The 21,155-nt window shown below is 36.4% G+C and overlaps 1 long non-coding RNA gene across 1 annotated transcript; it reads left to right on the top strand.

Annotated features, from left to right (window-relative positions):
- Positions 1 to 1,870: 1,870 nt before the first annotated feature.
- On the top strand, positions 1,871 to 17,864 carry LOC109263341 (uncharacterized). Its single transcript, XR_008422972.1, has 4 exons — positions 1,871 to 4,189; positions 11,565 to 11,697; positions 13,553 to 13,642; positions 17,664 to 17,864. It is a non-coding gene; the product is annotated as an uncharacterized LOC109263341 (long non-coding RNA).
- The last annotated feature ends 3,291 nt before the right edge of the window (positions 17,865 to 21,155 follow it).

The raw sequence follows: 21,155 nt of genomic DNA, 5'->3' as shown, positions 1-21,155 counted from the left end.
CCTTTAAGAAGCTAAAAAATTAGTTAGAAATTAGGAAAACCAAAGCAGTATAGTTCATGCTGATGTCCTTAAAATCACATGTTCGTGTGCTACCCATTCCTGTGTTATGTCTTGATTCAAACTCCTTAACATCAGTAAAACTCACATGTGCATTCTTAGATCAAAGGAAAATATCTTCCCCCACCCAAGAGAATAGAACTAAGTTTAGTGGTTATAGGAGTTCTTGGAAACAGAGTAGGTGTGGTGGATGTTAGACGACTAGGACCTAAATTCTCTACCACCAATAGCTACTCCAGGGATGTTCTTTGAATTGGAGGCAGAAGTGGACAGCCCATTTTCTTGGTGTCATGTTTTAAAAGTGGATCAATATCACAACCTCCCAAGTGATGTCAAGGAATAGCACATGCTCAAGAGAGATGGTTTCCCGTGGAGAGGACTGAAGGAAGGCTGTAGGAGGATCCTTATGAAAATGTGTTACATCGTAACTCAGCAATGCCTACCTCCACTCCCCATACACTCCACTCCAACCTGTCTTGGAGCCTTTCCTGTCCTTTGTGAGGTGGAACCAGGTGCTGAATGGAAGTCGTCAAGGATTCATTTAGAATTCATTCCCCATAAAATAATCAAGAACTCATTTTTTTAAACACCAATGTGTGTTCATTACTTTGTTCTATTTTGTTTCTCAACACCCGAATGAAAGTTCTATTCTGGTTGATCTCCTTCATGACCCACTGCTTAACTCTTTCCACAATCTGAATTTCACAAAAATGTAAATCCTAATGTTTATTCATTATTATCTACATATAACAATAAGGAATTAAAAACGATCTGCTTTAATTTCATATACTTTTGAGGACACACACATTAGGAAGTGGTTAGAAAGGTAGCTGTAATATGATTGTGGAACTCAAGTTTGGATCTTGAGATGACACAACCAAAATAATCCAGAGGAACAGGGGGCTGTCCCAAGAGACAGGTATCATGTTCTAGAGAAGCTGAATTTATCCCTGGAGGCATTTCGTTCCCACTGGGTCTATTCCCATGGGATCAGAGAAAGCAACCAAGTAGCTGAGGATTTCTGTTCAACCAGGGTAGTTCAAACATTTCATTAAAAAAATCTTAATAAGATCTTCCTCCATTCTTTCTGTGTAGGTCCCTCAGACATTTTATGCCCAATGTCTTGGGCATAAATGCTTACCCTTGAAAAATCCCTAAGTTCCAAAAGCATATTTCAGCTTCTAAGGGCTCTCACAAATATCACAAAAGATTTTTTTTCTCCCATCTAAACCCAAATCATTACTCAAAGAAACCCTTACTCCCAAGTTTGTTTTTTTTTGTTTTGTTTTGTTTTTTTTTGGTTTGTGGCAAATAGTTCCAAATCAACTGTAGGTATTACAGTTGCTTGCTTTGCTTGCCTAACATCAGAAGCAAAAAATAGAATTGACCAAATCTGTTAAGTCTATTCATATGTCAAAACACTAGCTTTATTGGGCCAAGGGAGAATAATGAGGAGAGTTGTTTCAGTCTGGTGTCCAAGAATATTTGACATGCAAAGAAAGAACCCTTATACACCAAAAAGCAGTAGTTTGGACTTCAATATTTACCAGTAATGTCAACAGACGAAAACAGAGGAGTATTTTATATTGACTTTTGCCAATATTTGTACACCTGAAGATTTTTAGGTTACAAACCACAGTTTACATTTCCTCTTTATCTCTTAATTCCTATCTTGAAATCATTGACACTATCCTGTTTGCAAGATGTTTCCTCTACAATCATTTAAAGAGTTACTTTTTTTTTTTTTTTTTTTTTTTTTTTTGGTGGCATGAAGGAAAGGATGAAGCATGTCATTGCAGGTAATCTGATAAATTTCTGAAATTAGATATACAAGAAAGGAAAAACAGGACTATTGTTTACCCTAAAAAACTGACATGATTTAAAGTGACTGATTATGAAGCTAAAAGATTTATCTCTACATGTTCATTGCTTAGTCAGTCATTTGCTTAATTGGATTTGATTAATCAAGCTGAATATGTTTTTTTTCCTCTGTATAGCTTTATTGTTGGTACTGATTTCCAATTATTAAATAACACTGTGGATAGGAAAATATCTTCATTATTACAAACTAGTCAAATAGTTATTAATCAGAAAAAATAACTATAAAAATCATAAATTGGAATATATTAGAATAACAGAGAGGTTGGTAAAAAGCATGAACTCACAGTTATAAGATAAATCAGGTCTGAATATCAAAATGTATGACAGGCCGATTATAGTTCATAACACCATATTGTATCATTGAAATTTGCTAAAAGAGTAGAACCTTAATGTTTTTACCAAAAAGGGGATGGAATGTGTGAAGTGATACATGTGTTAAATAACTTCATAGGGGAATCCTTTTACACAATGTATCCCCCACCAAAAAAAAGAAAAGAAAAAAGAAATTTCTGTTCATCAAAAGGAATGATAGGAGAGTGAAGAGGAAAACTGCAAGTTGAAGAAGATACTAGCCAGCCATGAATAATTTCTACAAATCATTACAAAAAAACCCCCCACAACCTAATAGAAGAATGATGAAAAGCCTGAAAAGATATGCAAAAACAGAATATCCAAATGGTCAGCTAGTAAGTGCAAAAGTGCTCAATCTCATTTATCATTAGGGAAATATAAACAAAACTACTATGAGATAGATGTGACTAGACATAAACAAGAATGACTAAAATAATTGAGAAGGGAAATAGCAAATTTTGGTGAAAGAGTAGAGTGCAGGAGTTAACATATCCTCTTGGTGGGAAAGTTAACTGCTGGGAAACTTGAACACAAACTACCTCACAGTCACCAGAAATGTGTGCATATGTTCACCAAAGACAGTACTAACTAGAGAATATTCCTAGAAACCCTATTGATAATAGCCCCAAACTGGAAACTACCTAAATGCCCATTGATACTATGAATAAACAAACTGGTTTATTCGCAAAACAAAATCTGACACAGCCCTGAGAATAATCACACTGTAACCGTGTATAACAAACAGTGTGGATGACTCTCATGATCACGTCAAAAGAAGCTAGAGACAAAAGAGTATATACAATATTTTCCAGTTATATAAAGTATAAAAATTGTCAAAATTACTATAAACTGTTAGAAGTAGTTACTCTTGGGAATGAGGCCCCAGGCACATAAGAGGGCTGCTGAGTGCTGGTAATATCCTGATATTTTTTGTCTCAGTGCCACTTATAAGAGGTGATCATTTTGTAGGAGATACTAGTGAGTTACATACTTATAACTAGAGCACTCTTCTGTTTTATAGTACTCTTCAAAATGGTAATAAATGACAAGCAAACTGGATATGACTAACTTGCATTTTCATGAAAACATTGTCTATCCACAAAGAATGCAGTACATGTTTATAGATGAAATTGTCTTAAATTGACCTCTGTAACCAAGGAAATATATTCTTTGAAACATTTTATTCTACCACAAAAAGGCAACAAGCACCAAACATGTACAAACAGTATGGATTTTTCTTGAAGAGATACAGTAATTCCTTTCACTAAGCTAAATAAATAAGATACACTGAGAAGTTTTTGCACTGATGATGATAATAATGTTTTGGTGTACCTAATGCTTTATGTTCAGTAAAATACTTTCTACTTTCACACATAGCATCTCTCCCCCAAGCTGTGTTTGTTAAGTAAAGCCATTATTATTATTATTTCCATTTTATGGATAAAGAAAACAAAGCTCAGAGAAGCACCATGTGTCCAAGATCCCCCAAAATAAGAACTTATCACCTGGATTCAAACTTGATGGAGGATTAATGCAATATACTACAGCTCAGCAGATAGTCTTATTTTAATTTGTCTGTACTCCTAGTAATCTGCCTGAAGTGAAACGATCCCCCTGATAATTCTAGTTTCATCATTCCTCCATTTACCAAAAGCTAAAGTGTTCCTTAGCCCAGAATTGCATAAGAGATAAATTGGAATTTTTCTTTTTTCAATGTTTTTATAATTGGTGTCAATTTCTTTTTGTTTTTAATCTACAAAGAAGAGCTGAAACTACTCAGTGTGTTTAAAATGAGTCCACTTCTGGTTGCTTATCTTTGCTCCCAAGTAATTAAAACAACACCACAATACCTGGATCACTTTTGCTTGGTACCTGGTGCCTCGTCCTGAAAGTCAGAGAGGTAAGTTAGATGATAGAGGTGAGTCCTCAATGACATTTTGTGACTTTTCTATGTAGTATAAAACTGAAAAAATGCAACAACCTGAACTTTAAGTCTGCTTAGTGCCTACCGTGAAGATTAAATTTACAACCAAATATCTTGCATAGACATAGACTAAGAAAAATGAAAATTCAAAAGCACACTACCTCCTAGTTAGGTGGACTAACAGAAAACAGAATGTGTGAGAAAAAAAAACTAAATAAATAAGGGGTGTATGTCATAAAGCAGGAAACCTCAGGTGGCAACCTATTAGTTTTTCAAGATTGTACATCTCCTTAGTCACACAAGACAGAAGAGAGGAAAAGGAGATGAAGTAAATATATAAGAAGGTGTGGCTTTACTTGTGGGATTTGTGGGTATGGATTGACTTATGAGCCACTGAAAGCATCTCTTCCCAAGGAGGATCTCCAAATTCACACATCTGTCCTTACTCAGGAGATTAAGACTCAGCAGTCATTAAAGTTCCTAGCATAATAAGAATCTTCTCCTTTTACAAAAAATTTTATTTATTTATTGTGAAAGAAAGAGAGCACAGTGGGGGAGGAGCAGAGAGAAGGAGAGAGAGAATCCCAAGCAGGCTTCATGCTATCAGCACGGAGCCCAATGCAGGGCTTGAATTCATGAACTGTGAGATCATGACCTGAGCCAAGATCAGGAGTCAGACACTTAACCGACTGAGCCACCCAGGTGCCACAGTATCCCTTCCTTTTTAAAAATAGTACTTTAGAAAAAAACCACATCATCATTATTTATTATTATTATGAGGGATTATTTTTAAATATATTTCAATGTATTTTAATAATTATCATGCTTTATTTGTATCCTTGGCCTTTTAGTTATAGATTCATGTCAGCCTTATCAGCTGAAAAATGTTAACAAACAAATAAGGCTACCATGAGAGAAGTATACTTTATGTATAAGTGGCTAGTAGAATAAATAGATGGTTCCTTTGGTAAAATTACTTGAAATTCCTATAAGCTTTTGTCTTTTCTTATTCATTCTTCAGTATATTGGATAATAATATTCATAAATTTTAATACTTTAATTTTAAATAAAGAAATTTATTATGTTTCAATGTTACCACTGAGACTACTAATTTAGTCATTGTCAAGGCTGATTACTAAATGGACAGGCAGGATGCCTAAACAGCATTGCCTCTACAGCACACTCATGACAATCCATTTTATAGGAATGTGAGACTTCAAGGTTCCTTCTTCCACTGACCAAAAAAAGCACAGCATTTCAGATGTCTCTCAGCTCTGCAGGCAAGCATATGGCATGATGGAAATTAACAACAAGGTTATGAGCCTCTTTTTGTCATGGTTCTAAAACCAAGATGCCACTTTCCTTAATAAGGAATATTATAGCAGAACTATGGAGTTGAGCCTCTGTTCAACTTCTGAATCTGCCAGATACTCCCACCAACTCCTATACCTGTTGTTGTACATCACCTATTTACTATACCAATCCAGTCATTTTGTCCCTCAAAGTTTCTCCTGATTCACATAGAAATATGGCAAAAGCCATAGTTTACCAACACAATATAACTGCTTTCAAAAAACAGAGTGCTACAGTGATTCTTAAAATGTCTCTGATGGTTCTAAAATAGTTGCTAAAACAGAGGTCATCCATTTGATTAAAAGTAAAGAATTCTTCCATCTTTGACATTTAGAATTTGGAGACTGAGGACATCAATTCATAACCAAATATTAGTTTTCTAATTACAATAACAAATTACAACATAATAAATTACCACAAATTTAGTGGCTTCAAACCATACAAACCCTGGGGCGCCTGGCTGGCTTAGTTGGAAGAGTATGTGACTCTTGATCTTGGGGTTTAAGTTCAAGCCCCACGTTGAGTGTAGAGATTGCTTAAATAAGTAAAAACTTAAACAAACAAACAAACAAACAAAAACAACACAAATCCTAAATTTCTGTAGGTCAGAAGTCCAGTACAGGTCTCACTGGACTAAAATGGAGGTATTGGCAAGCTATATACATTTTTAGAATCTCTAGGGGAGAATGTTTCCTGCTCATTTAGGAGAGAATGTTTCCTAATAATTTGAGTTAATGACAGAATTCAGTTGTACTTATAGGCTGTAGGCTGAGGTTCTTGTTTCTTAGCTGGGTATCAGCTAAGGGGCATTCCTGGCTTCTAGAGACCCCCTTCTTGCATCTTCAAAGGCAGAAATGGCAGGTTGAGTTCTTTTAATATTGCATCTCTCTGACCCACTCTTTTTCCAGCCTCTTCCACTTTTAAGAACTCATATGATTAGATTGAGTCCACCTGAATAACCTATGATAATTTCTCCATCTCAAAGTCTGTAACTTTAATCACATCTATAAAATGCCTTGTGTGATTATAAGAAAACATACTCACCAATTCCAGGCATTTAAGACATGAATATCTTTGGGGGGGTGCCTTATTCTGCCTTCTATGCCAATCTTATATATTCCTGGCTGAATATTTTTCTCTTTTGAAAAGAATAAGATTACCAAAGAATTTCAAATAAATAAAATTTGCTGACAAATTGATTTTATAGAACTTAAATTGGAAGGTGTTCTTTGCTTCTCATTTGTTCTATTCTCATGTTACCAATAGACTCTACATGGAGAAATGAAAGGAATGAGTGAGTGCTATGGACTGAATTATGTCCCCCCAGATTCATAAGCTGAAGCCCTGACACACAGTGTGATGGTATTGGAGATGGAGCCTTTGAGAGTATGTTTGAATGAGGTCATGAAGGCTCATGATGTGATTAGTGCACTTATAAAAAGAGATACCAGAAAGCTTTCCTTCTCTTTCTCTCTGCCTTGTGAGAACACAATGAGAAGGCAGGCATCTATAAGCCAGAAAAAGGGTTCTCATCAGAATCTAATCATGTTGGTACCCTAATATCAGACATCCAGACTCCAGAACTGTGAGAAATAAGTTTCTGTTGTTTAAGCTACCCAGTATATGGTAGTTTATGTATGGCAGTCCAAGCTAAGGCAGTCAGAAAGTGGATATAAGCAAAAGAGACTTATCTCCATATTTTTAACCTTAGGAAATGTAGTATAATGGAGGTGGAAAAATCTCTTCAGAAATTAGTAAACTTTAGACTCCATTAGATATGCTCTTATTTAATCACTGATTTTATCAGCTAAGAGCAGGAAGTCTTACTCAAATATATTGGGATTTTCTAAAATCATCAACCATCATTGGAAGGTTTGGGACCTTTACAATATTACATACACTAATGATTTCCTCTTCTATATGATTATAGATTGGATCTCTATTACCTAACAATAATAATGTAAAACAGTAATTTCTCTGAGTATGAAACTATATAAAATTCAAACCATTTAGATCTAACAATGGATTTTCCTTCCCCCACTCTAGATATAGCAGTTTGCATAAGCTTAATGCAAAAACATTGAAGATTGCTAGTGAACTGATTTATCTGTGTGTTTCTCATTTTAAAATCTCAAAATATTTCTTATATATATTTTTTAAGATCAGTAAAACTCCTCAATAACACAGTGGCAGGATGAAAAAAGAATCAACTCAAAGATAAAGCTATCCATTTTGATGGGCAACCATACCATGATATGATATCAAGAATCCTGGAAGATCCTCTTGGTAGACAGTCTCCAAAGATGGTTACCATAACTTTCTTCTCTCCCTGTACAAATATTCCACCCTCTCCTCAAGTGAGAGGTGTAATTTATTCTCCCTCCTCTTTAATCTAGACTGCCCTTGAAACTTTGACTAAAAGATTACAGTAGAGGTAATATTCTCATACTTCTGAGCCCAGACCTGAAGAAGACTGAGAGCTTCTACTTTCTTTCTCTTACAATTCTCCTTCTTGGAAGTCAGCCACCAACCAGTAAGGAAGCCCAAGAAGCTAAATAGAGAGGCCACATGGAAGAGAATAAAGCCTCTTGCCAACAGTTCCAACTAAACTCCCATCTGGCAGCCAGAAATTACTCCCAGCCATATGTCTGAAGCCATTTGGACCTTCAAGCCATCCTAGTACCCCAGCCAACACCACATGAAGCAGAAGAATGTCCCATTCAACCAGAATGGAAGAAAAAAAAATGGAAAATAAGAGCAGCGTGAAAAGGAAGATGAACATTACAATTTTAAATAGAGTAGGGGACACTTCATGAGATTGTAACATGAGGGAGTGAGCCATGTTGATATCTGGAGGTAGAGTGTCCCAGGCAGTGAGAATGGCCAGTGAAAAGACTCTAATCCATAAGTGCTTGGAATGTTTGAAAAAATCAAGGAGTCCAGTATGGTTTGCAACAAGGTGATCATGGGGGAGAGTGATAGAGAGGTCCAAGATAATAGAGGTCCATAGTAGGTGGGGCTCTATAGTGGGTTAAAAGGTAGCTCCCAAAAATATATGCCCATATCTTAACACCTGGATCCTGTAAATGTGATCTTATTTGAAAAAACTCTTTGCCAATGCAAATAAATTAATAATCTCATTATGAGATCACCATGGTTTATCTGAGTGGACTTAAATATGATAACAAGTGTTCTTATTAGAGAAAGGAGGAAAGTCTATTTGAAGATGGAGGCACAGATTGGAGCAGTACAGCCAGGGAACACTTAGAGCTACCAGAAGCTGGAAAAGACAAGGAAGATTCTTCCTTAGAGCCTTCAGAGACAGCATGCTAATACCTTGATTTCATACTTCTGGCTCCCAGAACTGTGAAAGAATAAACTTCTGTTGTTTTAACTCACCAAGTTTGTGGTACAGCACTAGAATACTAATATAGTCTTCTTAGGACAGTGTAAAGATTTTATTTTTTAATTAGGGAATATGGGAGCCATTACAAGGTTAGAGCAGAGAAGCAACATGATCTAAATTACCTTTTTTAAAGATGATGGACTGCTAGGTTGAAAATAAAAAGTATTAGGGACCAGAGTAGAAGCCAGGAGACCAGTTGGGAGTCTGATACAAGCAAGAGGAAAAAGCATAAGCAAATATTGCCACAGTCTTGGGAACAAAGAGTGGTTAGATTCTGGTTATATTTTCAAGGTAGAGAGAACAGAATGTCTTGATGTGTTGGACCTAGAATATGAAAGAAAGGGAAGATCCAAGGATGATTCCAAGGTTTTGGATGTAAGCAAATGGAGAAATGGAATTGTCATTGACTGATATGGAAAATGTTGAAGGTAGGACAGATTTGGGGGGAAGGATCAAGGGAAATCAATTTGAGCATGTGGAATTTGACGTTTTTATTAAATATCTAACTAGAGATGTCAGGCAACCAGTTGTATATAAAAATCGAAAGTTCATGGCTGCCTGGGTGGCTCGGTGGGTCATGATGTCCCAGTTCGTGGGTTTGAGCCCCGCATCGGGCTCTGTGCTGACAGCTCAGAACCTGGAGCCTGCTTTGGATTCTGTCTCTCCCTCTCTGCCCTACCCCACTCATGCTCTGTGTCTCTATCTCTCAAAAATAAGTAAATATTAAAAAAAAATTTTTAAATCTGAATTTCATAAGATAATATGAGCTGGAAATATTAATTAGGGACATCAGCATGCAGATGATATTTAAAACCATGGAACTGGGTGAAAGCAACAAGAGATATAATAATATAAAAAGGGGAAGAGGACTAAGAACAGAACCCAGAGTACTCTAGCATTAGAAGGAAAAGGAGCAAAGGACAAGAAAGGAGACCAAGAAGGAGTAATTGATAAGATCGGAAGAAATTTTTAAAATGTGATATGCTGGAAGTTAAAGTATGTCAAAGAAGAAGGGGTGATAAAGCTCTGTCAAACATACGGTTGGGACACAAGATGAGGACTGAATATTATTCAGTGGCTTTAGCAACTTGGAGATCCCTGTAACTTTGACAAGAGCCATCCTGGTGACATATTAGGGGCATAAACCTGGCTAAAGTGGGCTTAAGAGGGAATGGAGACAATGAGCATGGAAAAAATCATTAGAGGAGTTCTAACACAAAGAGAAGCAAAGAAACAAGATGGCAGCTGGCAAGGGGAAGAGGGAAAAATGAAAAATTTTTTAAATTGAAAGAAAAAGTATCATGTATATATGCTGATGGTGCCACTGAAAGAACAAAAAAGACAAAAGACAAAGGGAGGAAACTTGCTGGAGCAATGTCCAATGGGATGGGATCTAGTGTGCAAGAGTGAGAGCACTGGCACAGCGAGATCTTCTACAGTGTGGACCATAGGAAGAGGATGTGGTTGCTAGTGAGGTAGGGTGATAGTAATCTGGGGCTGTTCTCTTCTGTTTGCCTCAATATGATCCATGAAGCAGGAAATGAGGCACCAGCTGAGAGTCAAGATGAGAGAGAAGGTGTTGGAAGTTGGAGCAGAGAGGAGAATATATGAAATCAATGTCCAGGAGTGTGGGAGAGTAAAGAGCTGGGATGTTTAGAATCATTGTCCAGCAGCATATTGAAGGCCCATTTGATGTTTGTGGTGATAAGTTTAAGGTGATACCAGTCAGCAGTCAAGCATTTTCTCCAGCTGAGTTGAGCTGTACCGAGGCAGGCACAGAGCAACCAACTCTTGGATTTAACCAGGCCTTTGAGTTTGCTAAGAGATTTCTACAACATGAGAGAGGCAAAAGGTAGCCCAGCATGTGCTCAGGGAGTGACCTGATGGTTGGCTTTGGAACTTAGGCTGGTAAGGAAGGGAGAGAGGCCAGCAACGGGACGAAGGACAGTGAAGAGTGCTGATACCCATGGGTAGAAGGCCAGGGAGTTGGGGGATCAAAGGACTATTGGAGTACTGGAGAAAATAAGCTGTAAATGAGAAGAAACTCAAAAGAATCTAATGTTATAAATACTGAAAACCAGAACAGACCAGAGGGCAGAAGCCCTCTCACTGGTCTTCGAATCACCCTAGGAGAGAAGAGAACCTTTGAGATGGACCCAAAACAACTTCTTTGTCCATTATTCCTGTGATAAAAATGCCTTTTACCTTTAAAAAAAAAAAAACTCTATATTTGTTCCAGTTTACAGAAAAGCAAAAGGGCTATATTTTTTTCCAAGCTAATTTCCAACTGTCCAATCCTAAGAGGTGATTCTCACTGGACTCATAACATACTTTCACTGTAAGTTAAATGTTGTATTTGTAGATGCCTCTTCCCCACACCAGTGACTGTGATCTCTAACCCTCCTTCCTATCCCATTTTATAATCTTTAGTTTTCATTCTTTTATTCTCCTTATCACTCATCTCTCTTAAAATTAGAATAGAATGCTTAAGACTGAATACATCAGAGTAGCCTCACCAATACCAAGAATAATGGGAGGACTATCTTGCCATCCTTATGTCATTTACTTTCCCACTGTCATGTCCATGTTCAGTGTTTTTCAGGAAGTAGACTCCCATCTTCTCATTGAGTAAGTGCAAAGAGTAAAACACATCTCACTGGGCCACACTGCACCTGGAGATATATCCAGGGGGAGATATGCAAAAATACACAGCAGCCCCAGGCAAGTAGGTCTCATTATATTTTTATTAACACAGTAACTCTTTTACCCAAGCAATATCCCAAATTGGATAATTACCTCCCACATTGCTTTCCTCTTGGCTTTGGAGCTAAACACTAGGCTCTTTCTTAATTAGCGTTCTGAGCTTTAAGTCAAGCTCCTTATGTGCTGTTACCCAGCTGCTACACAACTACCCAGATGTTGCATGAGGCCCTTCCTAAATATAGCTCTTTAAGCACATTCAGAATCCTCCAGGAAAAAATAAGAACATTAATATAAGATCTTATTGACAAGAATCCATGTCCACCACTTAAAAGTGGTTTTTTAAATTAGAAATAAATCAGCAAAATTTTATACTGACCATTAAATTTCAAACTGATCAGATAAAAAGATCATCAGGTAATAAAATCTGATCCAAGTTCTTTAAGCAGCCCTTTCATCCAGTAATACGTTATTACTGAGTAAAAGTAATTAAGTAGTAAAATGGGAAGTATGAAATAAGGTATGTTGGGAAAAAAATCTACTTGTGTTTTGCATTTAAATGTTTTAGTATTTAAATGGAAACCAAAAAGACAAAAATCTTCTGAAGTAAAAACAGAACTGGAATTTCCATTTCCCATCCACATCATAAATGAGATCATTCCACAGCAGTGACTCCTTGCACACCACTTTGAAATGAGTACACTCAGACAGAATCTGTGGCCTGGGTCCAAGGCACTGAAAATCTATCCTATTCTGGCTTCTGAAGGATGCATCACATGTGTGCATGCACACACATGTACACACACACAGTTGATTTACAGTTCTACCAACACTCACATAATCTATGGCTGTGTCTGTAAACTTTATGAATAAACTACTAAAGTAGCCTCAAGCAGGAGTGGCAGAAAATATTGCTCCTTTTATATCATTCTGGGAATAAACTCCATTAATTTGGCAAAGTAACAACATATGATGCTTTGACAACATTAAAAGTAATATTTATGAATATAGCAATCCCCCAGAGCATGGTTTTATGTCTCCAAAAGGCTTGACATCTGAGTCCAGTTCTTTGAATTTAGAGGGCCACTCATGCTGCCCGTGTGGCTTCTGTCCAAGCATGGAGCTCACATTTGTGCAGCTTTGTCTGAGCAAGTCACCAACTTGCTGTAACTGTTCTTCATTGACCTTTTACTTACAAGAGATGTGTTATTGACACACCAGATCAAGTGCATTCTGTAGCACTTTCCTTCCTTCAGGACAGAGTGCCAACTCACCGAGGAATTAGCAGCTGGAGAGATGGGTTGGGGTACAGAGATGGACAGCACTGCTGTGCAAGGGAAAATATTTAAGGGAACTCACAGCTGAAAGGAGAAATAAAGTAGAGCTAATTATTTTAGCACAGTGAGTAAGGGACATTGTTTGCAGTAACAACTGGCCCAGTGGGCCAGCCCTGCCTGCCCTGGGGTCATCAGTGCCTATCAGAAAAGCTTGAGCCTCTGGATTCCCAGGTAATGACCACCTTGCATTCCCTTGACCTCAGCACATCTTGGACTACTAATATCCCATATATCCCATAGTTCATTCACTCATGTCCAAAATTTGAAAGAGGAGAAATATTGCCATGATATTTATACCACAGAGAGCTCATTTTTGTTTCCTTCAGAATAATATACAAATAAGACATTTAGAATAAACTAAGGGGATGGGTCTGAGGGAGACTAAAGAAATAGAAGGAGGAATCCCCATTGTATGTCTTAAATTGAGGGGGAAAGGGGTGAGGGCAAGGAGAGAAGGAAAATAGCTGTACAGAGGGGGAAAAAAAGTGAATTAAATGAAAGGAATGCTAGGTGACTTTGGAAATAACTTCTTCAAATTCTTAGGTTTCCTCCTAGCATTTCCTGTCAGCTGTCTGGCTATCTACCAGAGAAAAAGAAAAACCTCCTAATACGGTTCCTGTGGGAATTTGAATTGTAAGTATGAAAAATAACAATGGCCCACAGGCCAGAGAAGGAAATGGTAAAATTCCTAAATGACTTGAGTTGAAAGATCAAGAAGAGTGTAAAATTTTGTGTTTTTCCACTTTTCTGTGTGGTAATGCACAAGATAAATCTTTCTTCCATGAAGACTAGTGATGAACTGACATGAAGTAGCTTCACACTCTGGAAGAATTACACATCTATTAAATATTTTGCTAAATCACTAACACTGAGCATTCAGGGAAGTGTGGGAGTTAAGGAGTTGGTTTCTGCAGACAGACAGATGATACTTAAATCCCAGCTCCTTTCTATCTTTGTGACACTGGCAAGTGATTTAAACACCCTGAACCTCTGTTTTCGCATCTAGAAAATAGGAACAATAACAGTATGTCTCTCACAAAATTGTGAGTTTGAGACTATTAATATACTTAAAGTATTTGGCATACCTGGTACATAGTAAGTACATAATATATGTTAGCTATTATTATTATTACTATCGCTGCATCAATAATGGCTATGTTACTTCCAGATGTAATGGAAACTATTTTGCATTTTTAAATAAATTTTTCATAAGTCCTGGAGAAATTAATCATCCAGATACTTATGATATGACAGAAATTTCATGAAAATAATGATATTTTACTTTTCTTTGTATTCCTCAATACATACATATAAATTTAATTATATACTGGTAATTACATGTGTATTTACTATAAATACATAGAATATGCTATATATTTTTAATATATTTAATTATACATATAAGTTAATTTTCTATTGCCAGCCTGTATATCCTAGTGAAGTTGACTAAAAAAAGGAATGTAACCTGGTTGAGAAATGGCAATAAACTAGTTGTTGCAGAACTGAGGTTAAGGATAGCTCTGGTTTCTTGTCATTCCATTAAGAAATTGGGAACAGAGGCCAGTGGGATCTACTAGCTTGTCTGGCAAACATTAAGCAATGTCATGGGTGAATGAATGAATGAATGAATGAATTGCCCCAGTATGTTTTCAGGTTGTCCTTCTATGGATATCATGTCCCTCTGCTTTATTCTTTAAATTTCCCTTTCAAATATTGATTCACATGTGAATAGCCTTTGAATCGATCACAAGACAAATGTAAAAAGAAAATATATTCACATGCCATCCACTATGCTTCTCATAATTCTGTCCCATGCCTCTTTTCTCCAAAAGCCACCTCAATTCTCTCATGCAATTTACCTGGAATAAATTGAAAACAAAAGTATTTTCCCACCTACCATAACCATAACCAGTTATGCTTTCCCCACCCCGAAATAGAGAATGAAATAAATGTGAAAATCTATCATGTAATAGTCACTCCATCCATCTGTTTTCTTAGAATTTAGGCTCCAACAGAACTGAGACCATGTCTTCCAAAAACTGTGGATGTCCAATAAAGATGATTTGAAACAGCCTTGCTGGGAGGATTAAGGTTCTCTATGTGATTATCCTTACTGCAGCTTACCACTGTCTGGATGATGTTTATTCCTCATTCTATTTCCACTTGCTTCTGTGTCCCTGTTTTCTTCCAGACTACAGACAAGGCCAGAAATCTCCTCAGTCTACCCTTTGCTCATAGAGGTGTCTCCTCCTTCTTCAACTTGCCTGCTATTAAACAGAGCTTTTTATAGTACCCAGACTGTGTCAGCCCTCTCAGATGAATTACTTTTTCTGAAGGAAAAAAAAAAAGGAAAATAAAATGATTCATGATCTTGACCCTTGGGACTGGAAAGTAATGTCTCATTGAGTGAAACGGCAGCATAAAACCTTAGAGAAACTGTAAGTTTATATTTCAACTCATACCTGTTAACTTTCCAGCAGTTGGTGGAAATTATTGTGAAGAATACAAGAAAGAATTTGGCCATGTTGTATGGAAATAGCAATAAAAAACTGTTCTGTATGTAAAAAATTAAGGAAAGCAATTATTACTAGCCCAGTTACTAGTAGGGTTCAGTCATTGGTTCATTTATGATTCAGGATATAATAATCTCTTTGGGAAAAGTTTATTCCAAAATATTACTACTAATAACTCTTTTGTCTTCTTATTTACATGAGGTAGACTTACTGATCCTAGCACCAAAAGACAAAAATGTGAAAGTAAAATATATTAGATTAAATCAGTATTAAATTACCAGTTTGCATATCAAATTCTAAAAGATTAATTAAATAGGGAATAAGAGGAACCAAAAAGATTAAGTTCAGTTTTTCTTATTTTTTTTTTTGCATTTTTAAAAAAAAGTATGTCATACACTATCTCAATAAGAAAAAATAATTTTATTTTTTATTTTAAATGTAGCTGAACTCTCTCCATTTTGTATCTTTAGAATTCTACTCCTTTGTCCATTTGCAAATAAATATTTATTAAATATCTACTTTGTTCAATGCAACAATATAAATAAAACACAATTCCTGACCAGAATGAACTCACATTTTAAAAAGCAAACAAGTAAACAAAAATGCCAATAAAATATAGCAAGTATAATAGTAGAGATTTCATAAGGTCAGAGGCGACTCAAGGAAGGAGTGGGTAATTCTCTCAGGAGAGTAAATAGATAAAAATATACAGAAAATATCAGACGGACTAGGTAGTAAAGAACATTCTTGGAAGAAAATGAACCATGCGCATGAAGACATGAATACATGACCAGCACAAAGTGTCTCAGGAACTGCAAGCCAAGTGTCCTGGCTGGAAGATGAGGGGAGAAGGTAGATGACCAGGTGGCAGTTTGCCAGGGGTAGCTCAAATGGTTTGAATGTCGTGATAAGAAGAGCCAGCTCTGTGTGCACACAACTCGTGCAGCTACCTAGAGCCCCATGCCTGGTTTAATGCTCTGCCACCATTATGTTGAAGTTTTTAATTTTGGAGAAGTCCTGCATTTTCATTTTGTACCGGGCCCCACAAACTATGGCCATACTTATGTGAAGGATTTAAATGATAAGTATTTCTAGAAAAAAAAAAAAAGATGGAACTAAATTCTCCTTAGATTATTTGTGGTTCTCTGTCTTTAACAAGCATCAATCAGTACACACAAATGCCAACAATTCTCAAAAGAAGGAGGAGAAATTTCTAAAACATTGCTCCTGACCAAAGCTATTTGCTGAAGAAACCAGTTAGAGGATTGTGATCGTTAGCCTTTTCTGCTGATTCTGGCTTATACTCAGGTTTTAAAATATCCTCCAGTTCATTACTCTACAAACTTCTAAATATTCTCAGAGATTATCTTTATAAAAACAAATCCTGTAAGCAGCACACATAAAATCATTTAACATTCTCTTTGCCAGAACATACAGTGTTTAATTCTCAGCCTCCTAATTCAACCTACTTTCCGCTTATAATCTTAAGCAATGGTATATAAGGTTATAGATGAGTTTTTGTTTACATTCTAGTTATACAATGATTTATGTTATTGCTTATCTAGGGAACAACAAATTAAGTTATGATTGACAAAATTATTCATAATTCATTCACCTATCTTTAAAATGAAGTCCTTGGCCCAATAAACAATGTTTAATCCATCTCCAGAAGTTATATTGAAATGAATCTATTTCCAATATCTTTCTTTTATTTGAAGCATCACATTTATTCAATTTACCATCTGGTTAAGTAAGAATGATTTCTCCATATGTATTACTCTCAGCATTTTTTCCACCACAACCCTAAATCAACACAGACAATATGTTTTAGTTTTTCACTCTGTTCTGTCTTTATTGAAATACAAAATTTAGGAAGCACACAAATCTTAAGAAATCAACAAATATATATACACATGGATACACATACAAATATACACACGGACACATACACACACATGAAGGTAATCACCATCCAGATCCAAATATAGAATATTTCCAACACTCAGAAAGATATTTTGTGGTCTTCTTAGTTATTATTCCCCCAGAGTTAACCATTAATCGGACTTCTATCACCATAGATTAATCTTTCCTACATTTTTAAATTCCAATATAGTTAACATACAGTGTTATATTTGTTTCAGGTGTACAATACAGTGATTCAGCACTTCCATATATCACCAGTGCTCCTCATAACAAGTGCACTCCTTAATCCCCATCACCTGTTTCACCCATCTCCCCCACCCACCTCCCCTCTGGTAAGCATCACTTTATTCTCTATGGTTAAGAGTCTGTTTCGTGATTTGTCTCTCCCTCTTTTTGTCCTTTGTTCCTTTCGTTTGTTTGTTTGTTTGTTTGTTTGTGTCTCAAATTCCACATATGAGTGAAATCATATGGTATTTATCATTCTCTGACTGAATTATTTCCCTTAGCATTATCCTTTTTAGTTCCATCCATGTCTTTAAAAATGGCAAGATTTCATTCCTTTTTATGGCTGAAAGAAAATGTAGTGCATATACACAATGGAATATTATTAGACCATAAAAAATAATCTTTGCCTGTTCTTGACCTTCATATAAATGTAAATTTTGGTGTATTTTACTCATTATTATGTCTGTGCAGTTCATTTCTATTGTTGTGTATAACAATATCTTGTTTTTTATTACTATGTGAATATACCACAATTAATTTATCCATTCCACTGTTAATAAACATTTATTACTGAGTCTCACTGATGAGTCTTTCATTAGTTTTGAAAAGTTTTTGGTCATTATCTCTTCAAGCATTGCTTCTTTTCCAATCTGTCTTCCCTGTTCTGGGATTCCAATTACATGCTTATTAATTTTTGAATGGGATCCACATGTCTCTCTACTTTGTTCTGAGTATTTTGTTATTATTTCTCTCTGTGCTTCAGTTGGATATTTTCTATGAACGTCCACTTCACTCATTCTTTCTTCTGTGCCTGATCTGTTCTTAATCCCATCCAATGAGTTATTAATTCTGAAATTAACACTGTATAAATTACATTTTCCTGCATCTTCGTAGTCTAGTTATTTTATACTGTCTGTGATACATTGGATATTAAGTTACTGCAGAAGCTATAGATGATATTTTACCCCTGTGAGGATTTATTCTTTGCTCTGTTAGGGTGTTTTAAAACATGGGTTTTATTACTATTTTAGGTAGGGCAAGAAAAACAGATCAGGAGATGACTGACATTGAAAAGACAGTTTTTTATATTCACAGATCCTAAGAGAAGGGGCATGCCATGCCACAGGAGGCCACATGAGGAATTTCCAGATTGGTCAGGAGGCTGAGGGAGGGGGAAACCATAGGCAAGAGACTTTATTGTGGTTCCTGTGGAAAGGAAATGACAAGGAAAGGTAAACAGGTTTAGGGTTGGCTAGTTTGAATACCACCAGGTTCTGGGGCATAAGGACTGTTGTTAGTACCAGGCCCTGAGGTGATCAGGACAGGCTTGTGGCCTAGAGTAGGAGGGCCCATTAAAGAATCGTTGAGAGTATGGGCTCTGGAGTGGTTGGTTTGCATTTGAAAGGTGTGCTCCTGGGCAGGTTGTTTACTGTCTCTATGAACCAGCTAACCCTGGCAGGGTCAGTCACTCCAGGGTCAGGAAGGCTCCAAGATATCAAAGCATCAGAAAACAGAAGACAAGGTTAATACAATATGGGACTGATAACTTCAATAAAAAATTGTACTATTTTGAGGGTAGGTTGAAGAATTAGTAAGAAGGCTCAGTTCAGCTCTGGTTTGTTCTTATTCATCAAGCATTGCTCTTTGAGGCTTCCTTTGGTGGTTTTAAGATTACCTTGATGGCCTCCTGTCTCACAAAGGTTCATGATTTGGCAAATGTCTTAAGGAAGAGAACTTTCATATTTGTTTTGCAGGCTATTTCCATCTAGCAGGACTTTGTTTCCTCAGTACCCTCGGGTGACAGGAGACTTCCTTCTGCCTTCATGGAAAGCAACGCACACTCCTACACCACCACCAGATCTTAGTAAATGGTGTATAGGGAAAACGAAGCTGTGTTCTGACCTCCCCTTCTTTCTATTTTTTACGCCAGGCCCGTGTTACCTTGCTAGCTTCTCCTTTTCCCAGTAAAGTTCCTCTGCTTAGGAAAAGCTTGATCCTTAGTCTACATTGCAAATTGTCAATGTTCCGGGAACAAAACTGCTAGTAGACATCAATTCATCTCAGAAGAGCTTTTTGCTCTCTGGAATATCATTTATCTAATCCTCATTATTTTTGCAGCGTTTCAGTGCCATTTAAAGTATCATTTTTGCAACGTACTCAATTTTATTAGTTTCAGTATGGGAGTAGCCTGCTACAACCTACTATATCCTACCCAGAAATAAAAATAAGTATAGATCTTGTGTTTCTAAAGCTTATCTTCTATTTCAAAGAAAGAACAAAAGCAAACAAATGTAACATAAAAGATAGATGAAAAATATATAATGCATTAGAAGGTACATGAATCACTATTCAAAATATTGAGAAAAAATGCACATTAACTGATTTTTTATCTTAATCAAATAGATGTATGGCTTTTCCAAATAAGTATTCCTAGGTGTCTTACTTTGGTGGTTGAGACATTGTTCATGACTCAAAGCGAACAAGTGAACACAAAGAAATTGAACCCATAGGCAGGTGGACCTACAAAGGATTAGAGGTGAAGAGATGCCAGTAATTATCATTCTTACTATACACATGAGGGATAAAGAACTTAAAATTGTTCAAAGTAAATTGGGTATATACTAGCAAATACAGTACCAAACCTCAAGAGATTTTGAAGAAAATATAGCAAATATTCCTAAACATATATAGTACCACGTCTGCTATAGTGTAGACGTTCAATAATTGTTTATTTAAAGTTCAACCTTTGAGCAGAATGAAAAATGAATGAATGTTCTCAAATCCGTTGATTGCCCTTTTTTTTTGTTCATTGTTTGCTTTGCTGTGCAGAAGCTTTTCATCTTAATGAAGTCCCAATAGTTCATTTTTGCTTTTGTTTCCCTTGCCTAAGGAGACATGTCTAGTAACAAGTTACTGCAGCAGAGGTCAAAGAGGTTCTTGCCTCTAGGATTTTATGGTTTCCTGTCTTACATTTAGGTCTTTCATCCATTTTGAGTTTATTTTTGTGTATGGTGTAAGAAAGTGGTCCAGATTCATTCTTCTACGTGCCGCTGTCCAGTTTTCCCAGCACCATTTGCTGGAGGGACTGTCTTTTTTCCATTGGATATTCTATCCTGCTTTGTCAAGGATTAGTTGGCCATACATTTGTGGGTCCATTTCTGGGTTCTCTATTCTGTTCCATTGATCTATATGTCATTTTTGTGCCAGTACCAGACTTTCCTAATAATCACAGCTTTGCAATACAGCTTAAAGTCTGGAATTGTGATGCCTCCGGCTTTAGTTTTCTTTTTCAACATTACTTTGGCTGTTCACGGTCTTTTCTGGTTCCATACAAATTTGAGAATTGTTCTAGCTCTGTGAAGAATGCTGGTGCTATTTTGGTAGGGATTACATTGAATGGGTAGATTGCTTTGGGTATTATAGACATTTTAACAATATTTGTTCTTCTAATCCATCAGCAGGGAATGTTTTTCCATTTATTTCTG

Source organism: Panthera pardus, unplaced genomic scaffold (genome assembly GCF_024362965.1).
Source record: "Panthera pardus isolate Hobbes unplaced genomic scaffold, ASM2436296v1 HiC_scaffold_17, whole genome shotgun sequence".
NCBI lineage: Eukaryota > Metazoa > Chordata > Mammalia > Carnivora > Felidae > Panthera > Panthera pardus.
This window is presented reverse-complemented; position numbering and strand designations above follow the sequence as displayed.